The sequence below is a fragment of the Protopterus annectens genome, chromosome 12.part0 (genome assembly GCF_019279795.1).
Source record: "Protopterus annectens isolate FY-2018-M chromosome 12.part0, PAN1.0, whole genome shotgun sequence".
NCBI lineage: Eukaryota > Metazoa > Chordata > Ceratodontiformes > Protopteridae > Protopterus > Protopterus annectens.
The window spans coordinates 596,763,136-596,787,617 of NC_056746.1; positions in this window are offsets into that span (position 1 = coordinate 596,763,136).

Sequence of the window (24,482 nt, forward strand, 5' to 3'; positions counted from 1 at the left end):
TATATACCAGCACTGTATGCTGGCTTGTTTGCCACACACTACAACCTACATACAAATATGCACATAACAACCTTCACCAACATATATGTCCACCCTTCGCATACAGTTGCAGTATGTCCCATGCTCTATGCACATGTACAGATGTTAATATATCTGACACATATATATCTCTCCATATGTGTGTGCCATACACACGCAAGGTCCACACTGTTGTAAGTCCCTGGACCTCACGGCTGACCTGTTGGGCTTTGCTGCAACATGAACAGGTGTCACATGTGAGCACACAGTAATATTAGAGGGTGTGTATATAGCTACAAATGCTAGATTAGCATACTAGCCTGGTACAGCAGTTGCCAATGCTAAGCTACACGTTAATATGACTATCATGCATGTGTTACTCTGTCAGATCCATGTTTATATAGCTGTTTGTGCTACTCCCCCAAACAGCCATTGTCCACCCTACTGTACAGAACACAGATAACATGGATCAGATGTTTGACATTTAATGCTGAGCTACATATGTCACAGCTATATCCTCCTGCACACAGCTACACACTGATTTGTCCATGGCAGTAGTTATGCTGAACATCTGTGCATAGATACGTACTACTGCCACATATGGATGTTTCAAAGTATGTAGAGTACTCTTCAAAAACATCTACTACATGCCAGTAAATCCATATCTGTTACATACCTTTCCTTTGTATGTGTTGGTATTATTAATTTCCGTGTTCCTTTTGCTTTTGAGTTTGCTTTTGCTGTTAATGTCTCTCTCTCTCTGTCTCTCTGCCTCTCTCTCTCTCTCTCTCTCTCAGTGTCTGCAATGGAGTGATTGCCTGTGTGGGCAGCAAGTACAGTCTGTTTTATAGGGATCTGCACATGTGCATGTGATCACCTCTGCACCAATTGGTGGCCACCATTTGGTAATTGCATGCAGCCTGCTGTGTGGTAATTGCAGTACTCACTGTCATAGCAACCCAGTGCTATACATTGCTAAGTCAGGTAGGCGTAGCCCTTTCAGCTTTCCAAAGTGGGGCTCATACTTGTTTGCTGTGGACACCGTTGTTTAAGTCAGAAGGTTGGTATAGTTCTTATACCTGAAGCTAGGGGTGTAGTCAGTGATTTAAATGTTGTACTCAGACCTGAATGTTGCCACTTCCAGTACACACTTGTCAGTGTAGAATTGTACTCACCCCTGCAAATGCTGACACAAGATACATGGGAGTATGTAGTTAGTTTCTTTTCTACTTATACAATTAACTGCCATACAAAAGTAGTTATTGAGATGTATTCTTTTGGCACATGAACTGTTTGTGAACTGCTATACTGTGAGTATTAATGTACTCACTTCTGAACAGTTTGTGCTTTTTTAGTGTTGACATTAGCACAGGCTGCTCATGAAAACTGGACAATTCCAGTACTGAGTATGCCTACCTACATCCTTGGTAGACCCTGAACACACAGGTATATTGTACATTTGGGTAGGGATGCAGACGTACAGAGAGCATTATGTATTATTGTGTGAATGTTATCTTGCTGGACTTAAAGGGTTGCTGTATACCTGTTAGTTTATCAGGGCAAGTAGTCTGTCTGCATAGCTCCCAACTGCGGACCTATCCAGACGGTAGCCAGATGTTAGCCTGTTATTCTTTGTCTGTGCAACGCACAGGTCTTTTCAGCACTGGTACAATGGCATTGTTACAATCAGTTGCTACCAGTACATGGCTACATCCCTTGGTATTTTAGTGTTGTACTCCTACATAAGGGTATGCTTCTGGAACTCCTTCCAAAGCTATTTGCACAGTGTGTAACATCAGAAAAGCTGATATGACTGTGTGTTTCTGCCTCTGCCAGACCTCTCAAACACTCGGGTACATATTTGAACAGACTCAGGGAAAAGTAGGTAAAAGTGAGGTACACCTTTAAAATATTAGAGACATTAAGTTGAGACTTTGAAAGAACCAGAGCATATGGATTAATACACCTTTTCTGAAGTACAAGCGGTGTCTAACTCTTACTTATTGTCATTATTCATTAAGTGTAATTCCCCACCTTTCTGCCTAACGTCAGTAATTTTCAGAGGGATTCAGAGGGACACAGCTAAAATTTGTTTCAAAATCAGGGACATCCCTGAAAATTAGTCACAGTTGGGAAGTATGGCCTCTGCCCTAATCAGATATGCCAGTGTTTGTCCTGCGATGATACTGTGTAGGGGTTGTAAAGTGCTGCTGTAACATTATTTCCTGCTAGAATGGCTGGTTCTCTTTTCAAAGTCATGTAATGCAATTCCACAACAACTGATGGTAAAGATCCATAGAACAAGATTTGTGTTATGACATTCCTATTTTTCCTTTACATTCACTCATTCTGATGCATGCTATATTTATTTCAGCACCAACTTGCTGTATGTCTACTGTGGCTTAGTGGTACTTCATGCAGTCTAGTGTGTACAAGGTCAGGGGGTTGAGACTAACAGAGGTGTTTTATTTTGTTGCTGAGCAGAACAAGGGCCCTCACATACAGAGTGACTAAGGCATTTCTAAGCAGTTGTAAGCTGGGTTGCATGGGTTTGCACAATGTTTAGCAATGCTTAGCTAAGCGCACACAAGCGCACACTCGCGCAAACCCACTAACTACTGCTTAATAGTGCTTACTCCCACTAATCTCCGCACTCATTTCTTTGAAAGAAAAGAAAATGTGGAGATAGGAAAGTGGTGAAAAAGGGGCACAAAGAGGGAAAACAGCTCGGCATGTGCAGGATGGGTGTAGGGAAGGTCCATAGCTGCCCATTTATTTAACAGCAACAGCTGTGCATATGCAATAAATTTGGAGGGAAATATGAAACCTTCAACCCCTGTGGGAGGGGTGAGGACAACAAAGTATGTTGTACTGCCAATTAAATATCAGTTTATGTGTCCAGTGGACATGTGTGCAAAATGGTCAGCTATGTATGGGGCATAATTTTTTTTGGGAGAAGATTGCCCTTTTTCTCTTTTTTTTCAGGTGAGAGTGGAATGTGGGGTAGGGGAAGTAGGTATATTTGGGGAGGTAAACAGACAAGACAAACAAGACACATACAGGGGTGGAATATGACACATGTGGTGGGTGAACACCATTGACAGGGAAGGATGTTTGTAAATTGCAAGCCCATGAGCCCACAGATGGCAACAGTGGAACTGAGATCCCCACCCATGGGCAGTCACCACTGCACCTTCACAGCCCAGAGGGTGGCTGTGCTGGGGGCTGCATAGGAGGGGCAGGCTCACCCGTGAGTCATGCCACTTGAGCCTCAAGCTGCGTAGAGGATCAGCGACAGAATGCTCAATCTCCCTACGCACCACAGCCTGGACTGTTTGGAGGGTGATAGGAGGCCCTCCTCCACCGACACTTGCATGGGGGGACAAGCCCCATCCTCTGCAGCACTTCCACCCAAAGATGGCACAAGGCCAATGGAGGAGGAGGTCCTAGGCTGCGCACTGGACCTGCTGGTGTCAGGTGGCATCGCCAGCTGAGGTGGGACAGGTGGGTCCGCTGGGACTGGCCTTTCCATATGTTCTATGTTTAGGAGGATTTAATGAAAATATGGGTTAGTAACAGTCAACAACATTCCCAATTAGTTATAACAGCATGCAGAAGTATTCCCATTAACCCAACACACCAGAGTTCCAACAGGTGAACAGCAAGTATGACACATGAATATATGGAACAACAGTGGACATTACAACAGCATGCAGGTTTAATTGATGGCAACAGGCCACCAATATTGTGGTATTTGAACAGGGCACATGCATTGAAATAAATGCAGATATTTATAAACCAATAGGACATATGTCCCAACAAATGTTTTGAGATTAGACATACCCATTGAGGTGTGGAATTGCATTTTTTATGCACATACAGTAGGGTGTAAAATGATAGCTCCATTAACAACTTATATATCCTTCTAGTTTAAACTACATTCCTATTAACTGCAGTTATATGTCCCCTACATGTATTATTACACTACCCAATTGTCCTTAAATTGTGAAATGGGTTTTGCTAGATCTTTATATACATGGGCTGTATCTGACATACAAACTGTCTGGGATGCAGATGTTACTGCTACATATTTTGTGAGTTGCTCAGACACACTACTGCTGAGATGGTACACTGACAGCTCTACTTTCATATACTTATCTAGATATGTTAAGGTGAAATTATCAGTTATATGTTAACAGCTCCCTACATTTCTGCCAGCACAATGACATTTCTGGGGAACACAATACCAAGCTACTCATGTGCCAGATTAACCTGTGCATGCTGGGCATGAACCAACAGTTGAGGACTGTAAATATGCTTAAAAGCTACTCGCACTCCCTTCATCCACTTTATATGGGCCTACCCAACTGTGTGTTAACAGCGCTTAATACAACAGTACTATTTCTATAATGCCAGAGTACAATAACATATCAAAGAAAATGACACCGACACACTCCAGGAATTATACCTTTATTAAAGACTTAAAACACTTTTCTAGAGGCTCTCTCATTTATTTTATATAACAGTACATGCAAAATAATTATTAGAGAATTATTATACCTTTATTTATTGTGTTAAAGGACTTTTTTCAGGCTCTCTCATTTATTTTACATAACAGTACAAGCAGAATAATTACTAACCTGCCTGGTGGCACAGCCTTAGCAGCCTATCTGCATAGGCTTGCTGATTCGCAGCACAGACACCTGCAGCTGTGAAGTAAATGAAGTGATATTGAGACATACCTGTCCATAGTATACACTAGAATAGCAATTCTTACATACTTAATTCCATGGCTACTTACTCAGTAATGGGGCATTTTCTGTCTCACGGGTCTCCTGGATCCACTGGTCCAGTTGATCTGCCTTTCGTCTCTTCAGGTCTGCGTAGTGGTGCCTGGCCTGCTCACCAGTCCGAGGGACACCTGTGGCACTGGTGAGTTCATGAGCTAGACAGTCCCAGGCTTCTGCTTTGTATTGGGTGCCCTGGTACTGGCCCCGCAGGAGTCTATCCTCATGATTATGGACAAGGAGCCAAACCATTACTTTTGACTCCTCAATGCCCCAACGTTGCACTCGAAAACGAGAGCCTTCTCCAGTACCGGCCATTGCTGCCTGCAGATGGGAGTTACAACCAGTTATGGCAAGTATTCCCACCTATGGAGCTTAAATATGCATAATTTCCCACACTTATTTGTGATTGGCCAGTTTTGAAAAAACTCAGCTGAAGGTACACCTGCTTAGCAATGGGTAAACTTCCATTGATATGTATGTGTGTGTTGAAAGTGCATGCTTATGAAAAGCTGTCATGGCTTAGTGGTTCAGTACTGTGATTATGGTGCACAGTATCCCGGATTCGAGGCCTGTCATTGCTTTTTATTTTACTACTGTCCAGACCGGCTAGGAGTTGTGGCTGTGTTTTACCGACTTTGCTCAACTTTGCCGACGTTGCTCTATGTTGTTCTACGTTACCCTATGTTGCCCAATGTTGCCTGACGTTGCCCAACGTTGCTCTCCGTTGCTCTACGTTGCCCACCATTGCCCAACGTTGCGCTGGTTAGCACGGTGTGCAGCTCCGAGCAAAGCTATTGCGCTAGTTAAAGCAGTGTTTAGCTATGAGCAATTATATTTAAATATGCTTAATACTGGTAAACTTTGCTTAGCAGTGCTTCACATTGCTTAAGATACGTTACTTATGCATCCATCAGTATGCATAACCATTTCACTTTCTTTTATATATATATATATATATATATATATATATATATATATATATATAAAATTTATTCACTACTACATAGGCCATTTCAATGCTTTTGACTAAAATTTAAATGATAAATGTTAGGTATTATTTTTATATACAGATTTCCAACAGAAAATAGAAGGGGGAGTGGTGGGACTCGAACCGGGAATGCCTCCTCTTTGTGCGAAGGCTCTACCACTATGCTATCTTGCACATACATTTCTTATCATCCTCTTCGATGTCTATACTGCTAACTATAGCTAAGCAATGGGCAAACCCGCACAAACACACGCAAATATGGGCAGCTGTATCGGGAATAATAATAATAAAAAAAAATTTTAAGTTTTACATTTTATAATTGTACAGGGGTTAAGAATGTGGGGGAGTGTAGTGTTGAGTATGTACACATTTGAGCGGACTCACTCCTGTCAGTTGACATTTCCCAATTGAGAGACTTGCAGGGGCGTGGATTTTTTGACTGCTCGGCAGTCCAACACGCCCCCTGCACTCGTGCATGCTCCATGTTAGCCTTAGAGTTGAGGCAGCGCTCCCTCATTAATATGCATGGCTTGCTGCCATCTTACTCTCAGACTGGCGTTTCCGTGTAAGACTAATTTAGTCTTACACAGAGTATTCGTGAATCCTGGCGATTTACATGTTCCAACTTAAAGAATAAAAGAAAAAGCAGCTATCAGAGATAAGACACAAAATAATTATTATGCCTACATTAATTCTGAAAAAGAACAGCTGCTTTGCATGAACTAATAACAACCCTCATTCAGCAGTCAGTATTTCAGACCTGTTGAATATTTAAACAGAGCTTGCATCTGTGTTAAAAGAAAGTGCTTGCACAATAAAGAATGATGTCAGAATTGCTTGGCCAGACCAGCTGTACTTCATCACTGCATAGGGAATACCTTGAATGTTAATGTTTCACAGAAAGTTGTTGACTCACCACAATGTATCCCACACACTATTAATTTCCATGTTGTTCCTAAACTGACACCCTAAAGAGTCTGCCTCATGCATTCAGGTGAAACAAAACAAAAAAAACACTTTTTTTGTACTCTTGTTACCTGCCATTCTTGTTCTTTTATCATAGTGTGATGTTGTTCTTACAGGTATGTATTTCTAACAAAGTCCGGCCATTATCTAACATTTTGCTGATTGTCTTGATGTATGTAAATGTATCTGGCATGGCCACTATCCCTTTCCATTTCTCTTGTCTAGACTAAAGATCTGAAAGTTGTTGTCCCAGGCTGTATCTGTCTTTCTTTGTCCCCTGTGACATTTATGCATTGAAATGAAACATTGTGCTTCCTTAGTCTGTGATTAAAGCATGCAGTTTTGTTTCTTTGCCTGATATGATCTTATGGGTAATAGACTGTTTAAAGGTTACATATATGATACTCATATAGTGTAATATTTCAAATGGCCACAGCAAAAAGTAAATAACAGGCAGTGGGTCCTCTTTTCTTCAGTGCATATGAGTGCAAAGACAGTGAATAAAAAGAAAACTAAAGCACCACAGTAAGGATAAATGTGTCACTTATGTTCAGCCTGTCACTGCTATTCTATAACTATCACACTTTAAATGCAGCCAGATGGTGGCAGCTATATGCTATTAATACCATTATACTCTTTCACACAGGTCCTTTTAAGTTGATCTTTTCTTACTAAAACATCTGCCCCTCCAATTCTGTGCACTACATCGTGCCTGAAAGTCTCATACTGAACAATGGGACACTCCAGGCAGTTTTATGGACCTGCAAGGTACTGTTTTTTTGTGTATCTTACGTTTTGGACAGACTGGAATGATAGGATGATGCAGGGAAAGTGTATGTTCCATGAAGTACAGTATACAATACAATCCTATGTGAACATGTGTACTTACAGCTTCTCTTAGATTTATCTATCATTCTTTAACAATAAAAATATGTCTGTTACTGCATAGTCTGTTATGAGGTGATTGGCTGTAGAAAAAGTGACATTCTTCCACCTAGAAAGTGGCTTTACTCTACAAGTACAGCATGCTTCTTTCTCTTCTCACCACCTAAATCATCAGCTTTACTTCCAGTCTTAACCAACATCAGTACAGAGGTAGTCAGCTGCCAGAGGGGGTCTGTTACAGAAAAGGGATAAATGGCTACTCTATTGAGAAGCAGAGGTTCTAACACTTACCCAACAGCTATGATGTTAGGTTTAACAACTATCTTACAGCCATGTGGTGAGGAGTCTGATAGCTGCCTTACAGTTATATGTGCAATTAAATGGGGATGGTCCTTACAGCTGTCCTAAAGCTACATGAGGAGGGGGTCAGACTGCTGCTATGCAACTATATTTAATAGTCTGAGAGGTATCTTTAGCTATGTGTGTGTGTGTGTGGGGGGGTATGACAGTTGCTATAGGACACCCCATCCCCTAGTCAGAGATAAATAAAGCACAGGCACCAAGGTATTACTTCAAGTCCTTTATTAGTCTCACTGCTTTCACTACTAATTTTCACTTTTCATTTCATCCACTTCAGCAATGCTAAACAGTCATTTAAGTCTGCTTTGATTATTCAATACTTTTTCTTTCTTGGTAGCTTTTTAGGTTTAATAATGTGCTCTTTTTCTTTACCAGTTTGATATTATGGCAAAAACATAATTCAGTAAATATTTAAGTAAATATTTGTTAAGTATCATGGTTCCAAAGCAGCTAGAGCTTATGATGCAAATGAGAGCTGCTATTAAGCTGGATATGTTTCAGTCAGATATATATATAAAGTTACAAGATTCACCAGTCCACCCATCAGTTCTTCCATAGCTGTACAGAATAGATTTCACATTTTCATTCATTTTGGTAAAATGTTTATGCAGTTTGTTATACTCACCACATTTGTTACTGTCATCATTTCATTATTTTTTTCACATGCTACTCAGTTGATAACGCAATCCCACATCTTTGTCTGATGGTCCCTTTTCACAGGTCAACCCAATCAGTAAAGTTTCAGTTTTCTATAGGTAATTGGTAGAAATGTCTGTTTTATGAGCTGCTAATCCTGGAAATATTAAAACATTTTTTATTTGTTATATATACAGAAAACTTCTTTATTCATTTTATACACAGTGAACTTTCCAATAATTTTATTTAAAAAAATTATTACATTTTTAAAATAAACAAGAATAAACCCATATAAAAAGAAACATACAATCATAATGGTTTACAGAGATCAATAACAAAAATTCAATATATTAAACTAAATCATTAAAACTTATCTAGTAAATCATTTCATTTTGACATTGTGTAACATTAGGTGTTTTCATTTTTATGGTAAACAATTATTTTTTACAAGCATTTTTAGCCAAACAAACACATTCAGTAAAAGATATAGTAGTTTTACATTTCCAATTTTTTTTGTAACTACTTTCCTTGCTATGGCTAATATGGTCTAAAGAAGAGGCGCTTGTAATCTAAAGATAGAATCTGAGACTGGAGCATTAATACGATCAAATAATTAGTTATAATACAATTATCCGACCACAGTCTAGAGTAGTTACCATTTTATACTCTATTGTTATATGAAGCCAGTCTGCACCAGAAATTGCATTACATCTTCAACAATTACTTTTTTTTTCAGGTTTGTATATTAGTGCAACTTTATGTGCAGTTAAAACATTCTATGTAAATATTTTCAAGTATAAATTTTCCAATAAAGTGAAGATGTACATTTTCCCACAGACTTTAGAATCAAATTAATCTTTATCTGAAAAAACATCATTATTAATTTTTGATGAGCAATTCCGAAATGTCAAATCTGATGAAATGAACTCTATTCTTATAATTCAATACATTAGAGATAAATATGTTTTATTATTGCTTAAATTATTATTGATTTAAAAAAACACCTTAGAATCTTTGGAGTAAGTTTTATTTGAAAATCCATGGAGATTTTAATTTTATCACTAACTTTTTTTTTTCAGATTTGTACACTCAACCAATTATTTTTCTCCAAACAATGTCTTGCAAGAAGATATTCCATAGACTATGTTATATTACCATTTAGGAATTGATGCCAAAAGGATAAACAAAGGTATCTTTAAGATCTGACATTTTACTTATATTAAATGTCTCTAAACATCCAGTAGTATTAGGTATTGGAAATAACAAAACAGTAATTCTTTACTATATAATTAGAATTCATAAATAATTTAAAAGTAAGAGGAACAACTCCTGTAAAAGGAGAAGAAATGAATATTTTCCTGTCATTCATGCATAAGTCTTTTAATATCCAATAAAATGTATTAGTTCCAAATTGTGAAAGAGAATCCACACCATATCTATTATATAATCTTTCAGGAATAGATTTCCAATTTGATTGATATGAACACTTCAACCATAATGACATTATGTTAAAATGGTAGATTTGACATATAATTTGCTATTTGGAAAACATGTGCCACTTTCCTGCCATCTTGTTATATGCTTATCAAAAGATATTATTGGTTTATTAGAGAACCATAGAAAATTAAGAAAAATAGAGTTTAGTTTATTACATTTTTTTAAGCGGGAATAATAATTAATTAACAGCTGTTTATAAAATAAGAATTTAGGCAGAATTACCATTTTTTTTTTATCAAAGTGAGATGGTCTCCCATTGTAAAACAAGACTTATTACAATCAAAAAAGTCAATGTAGTAATTATATCTATTAAGTTATTATAATTTGTTATTACTGAGGGCCGGATTCATGAAGGGCTTGCACGGAGTCTAAGAGTAGAGTAAGACTCCATGCAGCCATCATGTCTGCCGAGCGATCCAAGAACAGCCGGTAGGGGCATGCAACAGAGCACCCAAAATGAGTCTTAAACGGACAGGGCTAGGATATGCAAATTACCTCATTTGCAGCTGAAAGCTATGCAAATGAGGTAAATTTGCGATCCAGGAAGCCCAAACCTGTCTGAGTAAGAGTAGTGTTATTTGCAGAAATGTACTCAGTTGACAACTGAGTACGGTTCTGCAAATAGCAAAATGGAGCCGTGACAGCCCCAAAAAAGGATGCATACAGTGGAGGAAGCATGCCAATGGCCAAAAATACGGCCATTGGCAATGGTCACCAATGCAAATTAAAAATAAAACAATTTATTTTTTTTATCCCGATCGTCGATGTTTAAGCATAGCGCAGCGCTGCGCAAATGCGGTGCACTCTAAAAACCAGAAAAACAGGAATTAAAATCTACAAAATGTGGAATTTATAGTAATTCTGAAATTATAATGCAAGGGAATGGCAGTCTGAAGACAACATGGCTACAGAGTAGAGGTTACTAAGGGGGGAAGCACAGTCTAAGACATGTAACCAAGCATTAGTAGGCAATCCTATGAAAATGTGGGTAAGGATAGTGAATCCCAAGTTTACATAGCAAATGAGCACAGTCAGTGGAGTGTAGGAGTAGGATAAGGGGAGTATCAGAGTAGAAGATAGGTGACATCACGAGGGGGGTATCTATGAAAGAAGTGAAGCTCATTGGAGCAGAGTGGCATGTGTATGCTGTCAGTTGCCCATCACTGGAAGAGGTGTGTTAACAGGTATCCTAGCTAAAGGCAAGAAATTGAAGGTGTATGCCATGGATAACACCAAAGTTTCTTGTAGAAGTGCTTGCAATGTGTATGCGCACGTGTGCGCGCATGTAGAACCGAGTAAGACTGTGTGTGCGCGTGTGCACTTGTGTGCGCACGTTTAAGCCGGAGTAAGCATGTGTAAGGTTGTATAACATTGTGTAAGCACGTATGCACCTGTGTGCACGTGTATAAGCAGGGATTAGCAAGTGTAAGTCTGTGTAAGTATGTGTGCATGCGTGTGAGCTTGTGTGCACGTGTTAGCGCTTGTTTGTGCGGCGCCGCCCCCTGAGGAAACAGAAAGGGAAAAGGAAGCATAACAAATAGTGGGAAGTTAACCAGGGAGTACTAGCAGAGCTAGCAGGTGAAAACAATTAGAAGCAGGCAATTACACAAGCAGTACACTAGCCCAGCCCAGCCCAGCACTTAAAAGTCTGCAAACAACATTCCACTATGTTTCCCACAGAGACACTGCAACACTGCAGAAAGCTAATAAAATTGAAAACTGAAAAAGCTTTACTGAGACAAAGAAATGTTAGGGGCTGCCATTGCTGTTATAAGGCGACATATGCAACAAGCTGAGGGTGGTGACAATGCAAATGCTGCTAGACAACCCACAGTGAGGAGACGGAGAAGAGTGTACAGGCCCAAGGTAACCTATCAGGGGCTACATGAGCTGGAGATAGTGGAGCGCTATAGAGTGGACAGAGACCTGATGCAGAAAATTGTTGAGTTGTGCAGGCCATGCCTCGCACACAGAACCAACAGAGGGGAACCCATCCCAGTGGAAATCAAGGTATGTGTTGGCCTAAGAGTAATAGCAACAGGTACCTTCCAGAAACGAACTGGTGATATGATGGGGATATCACAGGCATCAGCATCCAGGGTACTGCACCAGTTCCTGGATGCCATGTCAGCACATGTCGATGATCATGTATACTTCCCCAATTCCCGTGAGGTACTGGCCAGCAATATGCGTCACTTCCAGCAAATAGCGGAATACCCTGAGGTAGTGGGTGCAATCGACTGCACCCATATACGCATCAAAGCACCTGCCGGTGAGTGGGGTATGGTCTACTTTAACCACAAGGGCTTCCCCTCTATCAACTGCCAGGTTGTGTGTGATGCCCAGGGCATAATACTGAATGTGTGTGCTGGCTGCCCTGGAAGCTACCATGATTCCCATATTTGGCATCTGTCACAGCTGTACCAGACATTTGCCAATGAGGACATCCCTCAAGGTCACCTAGTGGGGGATGCTGGCTATGCAGTGGAGCCATGGCTGATAACACCCATCAGAAACGCACACACACCTGAACAGGAACGCCATAATGAGGCACATGCACAAACACGAAATGTAATTGAGAGTGTGTGTTGGGCTGCTCAAGTCATGGTTCCGGTGCCTGGACACATCTGGTGGATCCTTGCAGTACCCATCAACTACATGTACCCAAATTGTCATGGTATGTGATATGCTACATAATATGATCCTGCAAAAACAGCTGCAGCAGGACCAGGATAGACCTGGGCCAAACAGCCCCCCACCATTGCCAAGGCCATCACAGGAAGAGTGTGACTCAGAGGAGGAACAAGCTGAGCCTGCCCCAGTAGGCAGAAGGAGGCATGCCCAGTATGCCCTGGCCTTGGCAAAGAGGCAACGCATAGCACATACACTGGCCTGGTAGGAACCCTGGAAATGATACCTCTCTCCGACATGCACAAAGAGTAAAAGGGATGCCTAACATGACACTACCTGTCCTCAAAAATGTATAGGGAGTATAGTATGTGCATCCGACATAGGCAGCCCTGCAGCACCACCCGAGGCATGATTGCCATCTGTTAAGCAATATAAAGCAGTGCTAAACAGCTGTCACCACCAATCAGTATATGTAAACAAAACTGCAAACACTAACTAGCACAACTGTGGTCAATGTTGACCAATATTGCCCAACGTTCAGCAATGTTGGTTAACGTTGATCAATGTTGGACAAGCGTGGTCTACGTTGGGCATGTCCGAACAAAAGCCAGCATGCTCATATTTGCCTGCTGGCCAGTAAGCAGTCATGTCTGCTCAGTTTGAAAATATAAAGTGGTGATAGGCCTCGAACCCAGGATACTGTGCACTATAGCCATAGTACTGAACCACTAAACCACAACAATATGTCAGTGGTCAGCCTGTATGAAGAAATGTTGATAGGTCTATGCAAAGTATCTCATGGAAACCCTGCAGGCATAGCATAATCCCCGTCGAGTTATGACACAAAGGTGAGCCCTGCAGTAAGAATAAAACCTGATCTTCAACACACAGATTGTATAAATGTCAATAATGCACATGCTCACACACATCTACAAATGTAGTGGACCTCAGACAGCAACATAATGAAAGGTCAGACTGGACATGCTCACACACTTGAATAAATGAGACAAATGTCAGGCAACAAAACACTGAAAGGCAGAAATGGGCATGCTCACACACTTAGGCCATGACTGAATACAGCAGTGGGCCACACATATCCAGCAGTTGCATGTGTTAAACCAGGAACCACACACTATCCCCCAATCTGCCATGTGCACACAGTTAAATGACAACAGACACATATATAATATAGAGGAACCCTGTCAAAACCAATCATGTTCTGCAGATACTCAGGTTGTTCATAGAAAGTGGGAAAGCAAAGAAGAAACAAAACCTGCAATCAGTATCATCAATAAACAATGTGCATCCCGAACAGTATCACAGGTCCAGAGGCTGATATTAGGTTATCTGCCCTAGGGCATGTTCAAGCCTAACCAGAGTGTGCTTGGCTATTGCAACCCTGTTAGATTAGTAGACTGTGCCTGTGATTAGTAGGTCACACAAGATAGCCTATCTAAATTTACTTTAATGTGCCCCTGTCTAGCAGCAACACAGAAGATATCCCAGGGGTAAACATACGATCACCCATCCACTTGTCAAGATGTCTTCTGTAGGTAGTCATTGGTGGGCCTTGCGTATGCAGGACTGGGATCCCATTCCACAGTGAGTGGATCCTCCGGGATAGCAATCTGTCCGTCCCGCATGTCTGATTAACATCCGTGCTGAGGTTTACGTCCCTGGAGCATGTAGCTCCAAGGGATGTGGATATCCTGAGGTGGACCATGTCCATGACATCTGGGTTGGACATGTCCTTAAACAACAGGCACAGATCGCGTTCGAGTAGGCGGTAAGTGACTGAGTATAGCTGGAGATATGGTAGCCGAAGTGCGCAGGCCATCTGTGTGAGTCCCTAGATGTACTTGTTGAGGTAATCTGTGTCCATTACAGTTGCTGCATGTGTCAGGTAAGGTACATCCCAAATGGGGCATTGTATCCAAGCATGGGCCTGATGACTATATGGGCACAATGACCCACTTGATATAGATGTGAAACCTCATGGGATAAGCTGGGCTATACAGAAGGTCTGTCTAACCACTTTGGCAACGTGATTGTCAAAGGCGAGAGTACTAAGTACTCATGACCCCAAAGCCATAACAACTCCTACCGTACATAATGGATTACCACCAAAATGGTAATGTGTGGACACGTTGTAATTCCCAAAGGGGATGACTATGCATCTAATGGCATTTAGCTGTAGGCCATGGCTCTGGCACCAGTTATCCATTCCTGTGAGACCCCTTTTGAGGATGCCTGTGGCAGCTGGAGAGATGATTATGGCACCCAGTATGTAGTCATCTGTGAACATGGTCAGCCATATTCCTCCTGTGATAGCCTGTACATCAGAGACATATTTACTGAACAAGGCAGGTCACAGGACTGAGCCTTGTGGGATGCCATGTATAACTGGTGTATAGTCAGACATGGCACCTGCAATATTTACCATGTGTGTCCTAACCCTGAACCAGTTAGCAATCCATTCTGTGACATATGTGTTGATATCGAAGCCAGTCAGCTAATGTAAAATGTCCGCATGGGGTATTGTGCGGAAGGTATATGTGAGGCCCAGGTAGGCTGTGTGGACATCCTTCTCTACATCTATGGACCTGTTAACTGTTTAAAGAAGTTAAACAGGGTCAAGAGGCAAGATCTGCCCACAACTAAGGCGAGATGTGTAGGATCCAGGGTCTGTATGTTCCCGATGTCTATGTGTATGACTGCCATGATGATAAACTCCAAAGCTTTGCAGACCAGGCTAGCTAGGCTTATAGGGCGACATTCTCCATGGTCCACTGTGCCACCACCCCTGTGGAGCGGGAACACTGTTGCTGTACACCATTCCATGGGTACACATCCAGTAGTGACTCTGAAAATGAACAGTGACCTAATGTGAGGGTTACGTTCGTCATGAAGCTTGTGTAACATGTAGGCTGGGACACTGTCCGGTCCCATTGATGCTGTGATGTCTGCTCTGGATAGGGCAGCACACACCTATACATCTGTGATGTCTGGGAGGCTACACCCTGTTGAGATGGACAGCAGCTGTGTAGGGGGGATGGGGGTGGAGACATTTGCACCGAACCTGTTTGCCAGGATGTTAGCAATGTCTGTGGGTCAGTGTATGTATAGTCAATATGCAGTAACTCACAGCATATCACTGAGTTTCCACCCAGGTTCCTGACATAACCAAAGAAGGCCTTGTGATTGCCCTCAGTGTCTGGTGCAGATCTCTGTTAGCAGTGGCCCTTACATGAATAGATGAGTGATCATAGCCTTCTGCCAGTACTGATCAGAGATGTCTTCCCATGTTGGTAATGTGGTCTATCATGTAGCAGCCTCCCCTTTGCATTGTATGGCCTATGAATGTCTGGGATCCACCAGAAAGGTCCCCTGCCTTTGGAGGAGTGAGACATGTTGAATTTGTGATAGCACGATCCATGCATTCCAGTAGGTGTCCAGAGAATGCTTACATAAAGGAATCAGCGGTCTGAGCTGTAGTTACCACTGTCCCAGGGTCTTTGTAGGTTACCACCTCAGTTTGTGGAAGTGTGACATCTGCTCTGAGAAGTTCCACACAGGGATAACCTACTATGGGTGTGGGGAAGGGATATGGATGTCCAGTGAGCTAAATGTATGGTCTGACCTCACCAATGAGGGGCATACCTCTGGTGTGGAACACAGATTCCCCATGCCAGTGATGAGCATGTCCAATATGTTATCTCCACTTGTGGGTGTGGTGACCAGGTGTGCCATAGCATTTGAGTGTATAAATGCCAGCAACAGTCGTACGAGGGTGTTGGTGCCTTTCTAGTATTCCCAGTCAATGTGTGGGTAGATTCAGTCACTCAATACAATGTTGGTTGGATAGACCTACATATCCTCCAGTGTTCCCAATAATACTGAGTGTGGTACCCAGGTTAGGGAGGGTGGACTGTAGCAGGCTACAAACTGAAAGGCAGGTTTGCCCACAGTCAGTTGCACATGAACGGTCTCAGATGCTTCATGCAGTACTAATAACCTGGAGGTGTGTGTATCTGTGATGCATATGTATACACCCCCAGTAATGCTGGCTGGTCTGAGTCATGTGTCCAAAAAGCATGGTATGAAGTACAACCTGGTAGTGTTGTTGTGCCATCGTGAACTTGAACCAGGTGTCTGTCACTGCACAGATATGGACATCCCTCATACTGAGGAGAGTCCTGAGTGTGTGCACTTGAGGGTTAGAGCAGGTGTTGAGCAGTATAACCCTTAGTGTCCATAACCTTGTAACGTGTATGGAGGTGGATTGTGTCATGAGCCTTGCTTAAAAAAGCCACTATGGGGGTGGCAAGAGCCTCAGCCAGTATACGAAAATCTAGGTGTGACAGGTGCAAGCTGCCCATAGCGAAGCTACGCAGCATGTCGAGCATGTCATCCGAGGATAACAGACACTGGATCCCCTTTGAATGACACCAATATGTCAGCCAACTGTTATAAGTGATCAGTTTGTCTGTATACTGTGACATCAGTCCTGGTGAGGGTATGATGCTACACAAGGTCAGGGTCATACTGTCCTGGGCGACATGAACAGAGAGCTCATCTAAGTCACATGTCATGTAGTCCAGGGAGGAACATCTGAGGTTATTCACACCAGCATGGACAATGATGGAGCCATACATGTACTCACTATGGAGTGACCTGAGTGCATGTGTCATGTGGTGGATCTTGGCACCCAGCAAACAGCCCAAAGTGACCTTCAGCTTGTACAGCCTGTTGAGTGGGACGTTAGTGTGTCTGACAATAAGAGTCACCTATGAAAAGTGTATTAGATGTGTTCCTTAGCCTTAAGGGCAGTGACTGTGTGGCACACTGACTTTGTGAACTATGTGATATGTGGGTAATGTTGTGGGGTAGCGGTTGGTTGTGTGACTGCTTTGGAGGTCACCGCTGCTTAGGCTGAGTTTATGTAGGGCCTCCAATGTGTGGTAATCTATTGTCTATGCTGTTGCTATAGGTCTATGTGAGACTAGAGTTGTGGTGTGTGTGTGGTTACCTTCACCACCTGATAGACCGTGCCAGTCATGGGTCAAGAGAGCCCAGCCCCCTGTTCATCTATATAGTTGCATCCCTCTCATATAACTGAGTTTGTTGTGAGGAGGAGAGGTTATCTGTGTACATGAGGCAGTTGTAACATTGCGTCAAAAGTCCAATAATCACATGCTGGACTGGAGAGTACACATGACACTGACCTACGAACATGACGGGATATCAAGATGATATACTCTGTTGACCGTTCACTTAGGATCAGTAGGGTGGTAAGTGTGTAAAAGAGCACAACAGGGGTGTAATGCTCATGTTTGTCTGTGTTATTGAAAGATCATCTGCGAATGAGTCATGACAGAACCATGACACTGCCTTCAGATATGTCATATATAGCAATGTACACCTATATATGCCCTGAGTCAGGGACAACTGTACCTGACTGACAATGCCGACAACCTGTCAGACCGGCCCATACATACATACCCACCTCCCACTGACAAAAGGCCCTATCATCATACCAGGAGATAACAGACGTGGAATGGGTATACAGCACCACCCAAAGCCAAATTCATAGCATCAATTGGATTACATACTTCCCCTATATGTGACATAAGTGAACTACAGAAAAAACATACCCTGCACCCGAACAGTCTGTCGTGCCCCACCCACACTACCAGATCTGAAACTGTTGAATGTGTTACAGCAACATATGGCACACCCCACAGGTGTTGGTGCACACCAGACCATGGGAACTAGTGTCCTATAAGCCTATGATGTCTGTACTGCAAGGCCATGTAGTCCATCATGATTGAAGTCATAAACAGAGCTATTGCATGCCGACAAACACACAACCCTACCAACCATGGTATGTTCATGGGCAGAACATGGTTCCCAAACCTGCTAGGCTGTTTGCAAGGCACCCACCCAGGACATATATCACTGTAAGGAGCTACACATGTCCCACATAGACTCTGAATAGCCCCTACTCAACATACCAGACACATCGTATCCACAAAGTCAACAATCTGTGCATAAATATGTATTGTCATATGAAAGAATGGCGATTTGTCCACGGAGAGATCACACAAGCCATGAATAGTGGAGTCCTCTACAAGCTGGAAACACCTGTTGACCCACGTGGATCATTCCTGGGATTGCATTAAACAAAGTGCACACACATTACCATGTCCAGTCTGATGATGTTAGCAACCTACAAATATAGCAGGAGACTAGAAGCCACCCAGTAAAGCATATAGCGTGTTGTGTAAATGTGTATCTCCCTAATATCATAACATAGTTAGGTAGGGGTTGGAATCCTGCAAATGCTAAGTGTGTGTGTGTGTGTGTGTGTGTGGGGGGGGGGTGTATGTGCATATACGTACATGATTCCTTTGAGAGGAGTGTCCTTTTTGGAGCCTAGCAAAACACATACAAAGAGATAGATTCCCCTTTGGCAAATCTGATGATGTCAGTATCCCACAAATACAGCAGTGGAAATGTAAACTCCCAGTAAAGCACATAGCGTGTTGTGTTAATGCGTATTTCTCAAGTAGCATAGCATAGTTAGGTAGGGGTTTGAATCCTGCAAATGCAGAGTGTATATGAATGTGGGGGTGTTTATGCATGTATGTGTGTGATTTATCTGAGAGGAGTGGCATTTTTGGAGTCTAGCAAAACACATTCACAGAGGTAGATTCCCCTTTGTCAAATCTGATGATGTCAGTATCCCACAAATACAGCAGTGGAAAAGTAAACTCCTACTAAAGCATATAGCACGCAGTGTTAATGCATATCACTCAAGTGTCATAACAAAGTCAGGTAGGGGTTTGAATCCTGCAATACCTAAGCGTGTGGGTCTAAAACCGTTGATGAGAGTATTGTGGGTTTTGCTTTTACTAATGTATGACATATCAGTAAAACAACAGTATGTGCAATGCACGCATCAGGTATCTGTGTGGCTAATACACAGAAGTGCATGTGACCTCAATTGTTAACTGTGTGGCAAAGACATAGATGTACATGTGACTGCAATCACATCACAGGTGTGAAGCCTGCCTTCTACACTAATACATCTGTTATCATTGACAGTCTCTGTTGCTGCTTCACAGACCGTAGGTCATATATGTATGTATGTGACATGGCCGGCCACTGTAGGGATCTGTGCCCTAGGTAATCTGTGTCACACACACACGTGACAGTTTGTATAGAATAGTGTGGGTGAGGGGTCATGCCTGGGGCATATCACAGACATGTTCAAACACAACACAGTCTGACAATAATGGGCATTCAATATAGTGTACAACAACTCTGTGGATATGCATATGGACCCCTTATTGCTTATGGGATACACTGACGGACCTCAGCATACATTTGGGAATGTGGATATCAGAGGACAGATGACACATGTGGCTGTACATACACATCTGTACCCCTGCTACATGTAATGGGCTACTACCAATGTGGTACTGTCAGGATACCATGAGTATTAAATGTGGATGACTATGCTATAGTTGGCTCATAGCTTCACAGCATGGATTAGTCAACAGGTATCTGTCTGTATGTTACCCTTGTGGAGGATGAGTGTCTAATCCAGGGAATGCATTGTAGGCCAGTGTATGCATTACTAGATATGGACGGACATATCCCTAGTGTGTTTGCTAGTACCTAGGATGGCCACATGCCTACAGGAGTGGTCATGGGAATGTGTGGCAGTCAATACCACTGGTAACTGGTATAGTTTAGTACTGGAAGGATTTGTATGCTACTGTGTACCCTACAGCTGTGTGTAAGTTGTCAAAACATCATCTAGCAATTGGTTCAGATCAGCCTGTTGAGAACATGTACACTACCAGAATGCAAACCAATGACTGATATCAATGCTACCACCCACAGCATAGTGTCAAACCATGTCATACACACATGTGTACCCAAGTTGTAACATATGTGTAGTGAAATGCATACTGGCCACCAATAGGACATATGAAGTGTTAACACTGTGTGATACAGGGCATATCACCCTTCCCATGTGTCCTCCATGCACATACATGCAGACAGTGCACCTCCACCATGTTCACAAATGTACACCTGCAAATCTGTACTGCATACATCACACACATACCGGCCACTCACTAACACATGCTGCCAGTACCACACACATCAGCCAAGTGGCACGTGGGCGGACAATCCATGTTTGGATTTAACCCTGGTGTAAACAATACTACACTGATATTCTCAGCTTTAATGTATCATGCCTGCTCAGATATACCTACATGGATAGCATTACACTTTACTGTTGACAACATGCTAACATTGCTACACTGCTATTAGGTCACCCTGTGCATCAGCACCATGTTAGCCTGTTCCTGCATCACAGTCACAGATGACAGGAGGTTTCACAAATTCATCATATGCACAGGGTGTGTAATTGGTTTGCCAGAGCATGACACTGACCCATCCAACCGACATGTGTGTGTGTGTGTGTGTGTGTGTGTGTGTGTGTGTGTGTGTGTGTGTGTGTGTGTGTGTGTGTGTGTGTGTGTGTGTGTGAAGGACAACAGCACAGTATGGGTCAGTGTTGATGTGATGTGTGTGTGTATATGTGTTAGCCCTAGGTGTTTGGATTATGTGTGGGTGTCTGCATGCACACATTTCTCCCTTGTGGCTGCCTAATACGGGAGGTTGTGGAACAGCCACAGACTGTACCTGACAGGCTGTACAGATCACTGTCTCTGGCCACGGACATGGTACCTGTGCCTGGCAGGGGTGACATGGACAGTATTGGGTACTATGACAGACTGGGTACTATCGTCAGAGGCAGAGGGATGTTGACTGGACCCATGTCCATGCTGGGAATGGCCAGAGCCACGTGCACATGGTCATCTAGGACAGTCTATCGACAGGCCAGCCCCAACAGTGCTGGGGCTGGTACTGCCACTATGGGAGCGGCTGGGACTTGTGTGCCATCCATGATGACTGCCAGCCTATGAAGTTGCTGGCATACATCCACGTCAATGTCTCAGCTGTCCTGTACTGTCCTGGTGCATGGGCATCACATTGCGGAGGACATCTAGTGTCTCCCCGCAATGTCTATCAATGACCTCGGTGCAATTACGTATGGCACCGGCAAGGTCACGGATACTGTCATTGATAGTGGTATTATGGGTCCTCTGCACCCTAAGTCTCTGCCTGGTGTACCATTCCATATGTGCCTGTGCCTGCATTACAGCCCTGAACATACCTGAGGTTCTGAGACCTGTGGGGGCACGTCTGCCAGGGGCATTACGACCAGCAGTGCTCCCACGGGAACCCCTGGACATATGCCTATGTGGTACCGTCCCAGGTGTCTGGGCATGGCTGCTGTATGGGGTTGCGTGTGCCATTGATACCACAATATCCTGGTCAGTGCCTACCGTATGCTGTTCCTCAGCTAAGGCCATTGGTGTCGAGGGATGTATCGGCAGTATGTATGTGCGCATAGATGGGATGGAAAGCTGTGTACTGTCGATTGGCGGAGCAACGACACACCCTGTCAAACCTGCCTGTGCCACATCATATGTATCATCATGTCCACTAGATGTGGCAGTGACGTCAGGTTCCCTGCTGCACTCATCCAACATTACCTCAGGACCTGTGAGAGGGAGACAGGAAACACACTTTACCATCTGTACAGGATGTTGTAACACATGCACACTCGCACACATGACCACATGCACACATGCTCACAGGAACACATGCACACAGGAACACAGGAACACATGCACGCATGCACACATGAACACATGAACACATGCACACATGCACACATGCACATAGGAACACATGCACACAGGAACACATGCACACATGCACACGTGCGCACATGAACACATGAACACATGAACACTTGTACACATGCACACACAAACACATGCACACAGGCACACATGCCCACAAATGCACTCATCACTACAACACACACACACACACACACACACACACACACACACACACACACACACACACACACACACACACACACCACCAGCAGTCCAGAACATTCCCAGTAGCATGTGCTGGTGGGGTACAGCATCACAAGGCAAGCAGTTATATCACACATGTCAGCATGCAGGATGTGTGTTTCTGAACAGCATGCAGTGTGTGTGTTGACAGCCCTTGCCAATAACACTATGCCTGTGTTTGACACATGTGTGTTGTTGTTAATAGTTTGGCCTCACCCTGGAATGCACTGTGTACATGGACACGACAGTGCTGTGCAAGTGTTATAAGCACTGCAATGTTCAGTGCACCATCTCACACAGGTGTACATACCATGGCTGGATGTGTATCTGTGTGTCACATGGATAGCCATGTCTGACGGGAGCATCGGTGTGTTCAGCAGATAATTGTGGACACAGGTTTAACACATGTATGCAATGTATACACACGGGATGAGTAGTGCATGTCTACCTGATGGCATACCGTTGCTCACCATGCCCATTGTACAGTGGTTATGGTGCGTGTAGGACAATATGTGAACATGCCAGTACCCGACATGACATGGCATGGTACAACACAACTGCAACATTACACATCACACGGACACAGTGTGTGTCATGTCACCTATACACTCAATAGCATGACAAGACATATATGTGTCACATGGTACAAATGGTGACTGCTATGCATACTGTGTACTGTTGCCTATGTTTGCACACACACAACACTGAGGTGCATAGCAGGTCATGCTATGTGTAGTACTGTGGTCACTGTGACTGGATGGGGTGTACTACCATGGGCCATCATCATGCAGCATCACATGGTCACTCAAGGCTGCTAATGTGTTTCAGACCAGCACATACCTTGCTGTACCGGACATGCAGTACCATGGCTACATTCACCATTTCACAACCACTTGTTACATGGAGTTGTAGGGTGCACAATAGGGGGCATCATGTACCATGAATGCGTACTGTGTCGAAGAGTGTCGCACAGCCACATATTAGGCATCTGCCCCTCAGGTTTGTTACATGTGCTGTGTGGATGAAGTGTGGCATACTGTAGTGTGACCTTACAGTGGATGTCTGAATACGCCATGTGTGGCATCTTAAAGTGTACTGCGTATGACAGTGTTGTGCATGTTGTGTGCGTGTGTATCGACTCTGCCTATCCAATGTCCACATCAGTGTTGACACACTTCTGTGGACAGCTCCCTGTATTGTATGTGCTTTAGACAGCTACCCACATTACTGGGATGTGCATAGTCTCACAGCAAAAATACACAGCATGCATTGTGCATATGTGTGTTATGTGTACATGGCCTACACCTCACCTATGACATGCACATTTAATTAGCTGTATTAAAGGTAGAACACACTCACCAGCATGGGTCGTCTGCCTTGCTGTCACACCAGAGGGGCCTACAATGATATGAGACACATCGTCAGTGCTAACAACTGTGTGATTGTTACTGTGTGTTCGCAATTGTACAGTACTACAAAGGTTGACAGTCACAGGCCTACAGATTGTATTCCTATTTATCAACATTGCACAACACTAGGCACCACATCTTAAATCTACACAGTACACATCTCACATAAGCATGCTGTAACAATTGTGGTAACAGTACTCTACAGCTATGCCATGTTACCTGCACGCTCCGTGTCGGCCTGCTGGGTGACTCCGGCCTCCAAGATAACACATGTTTGTTGTTGCAC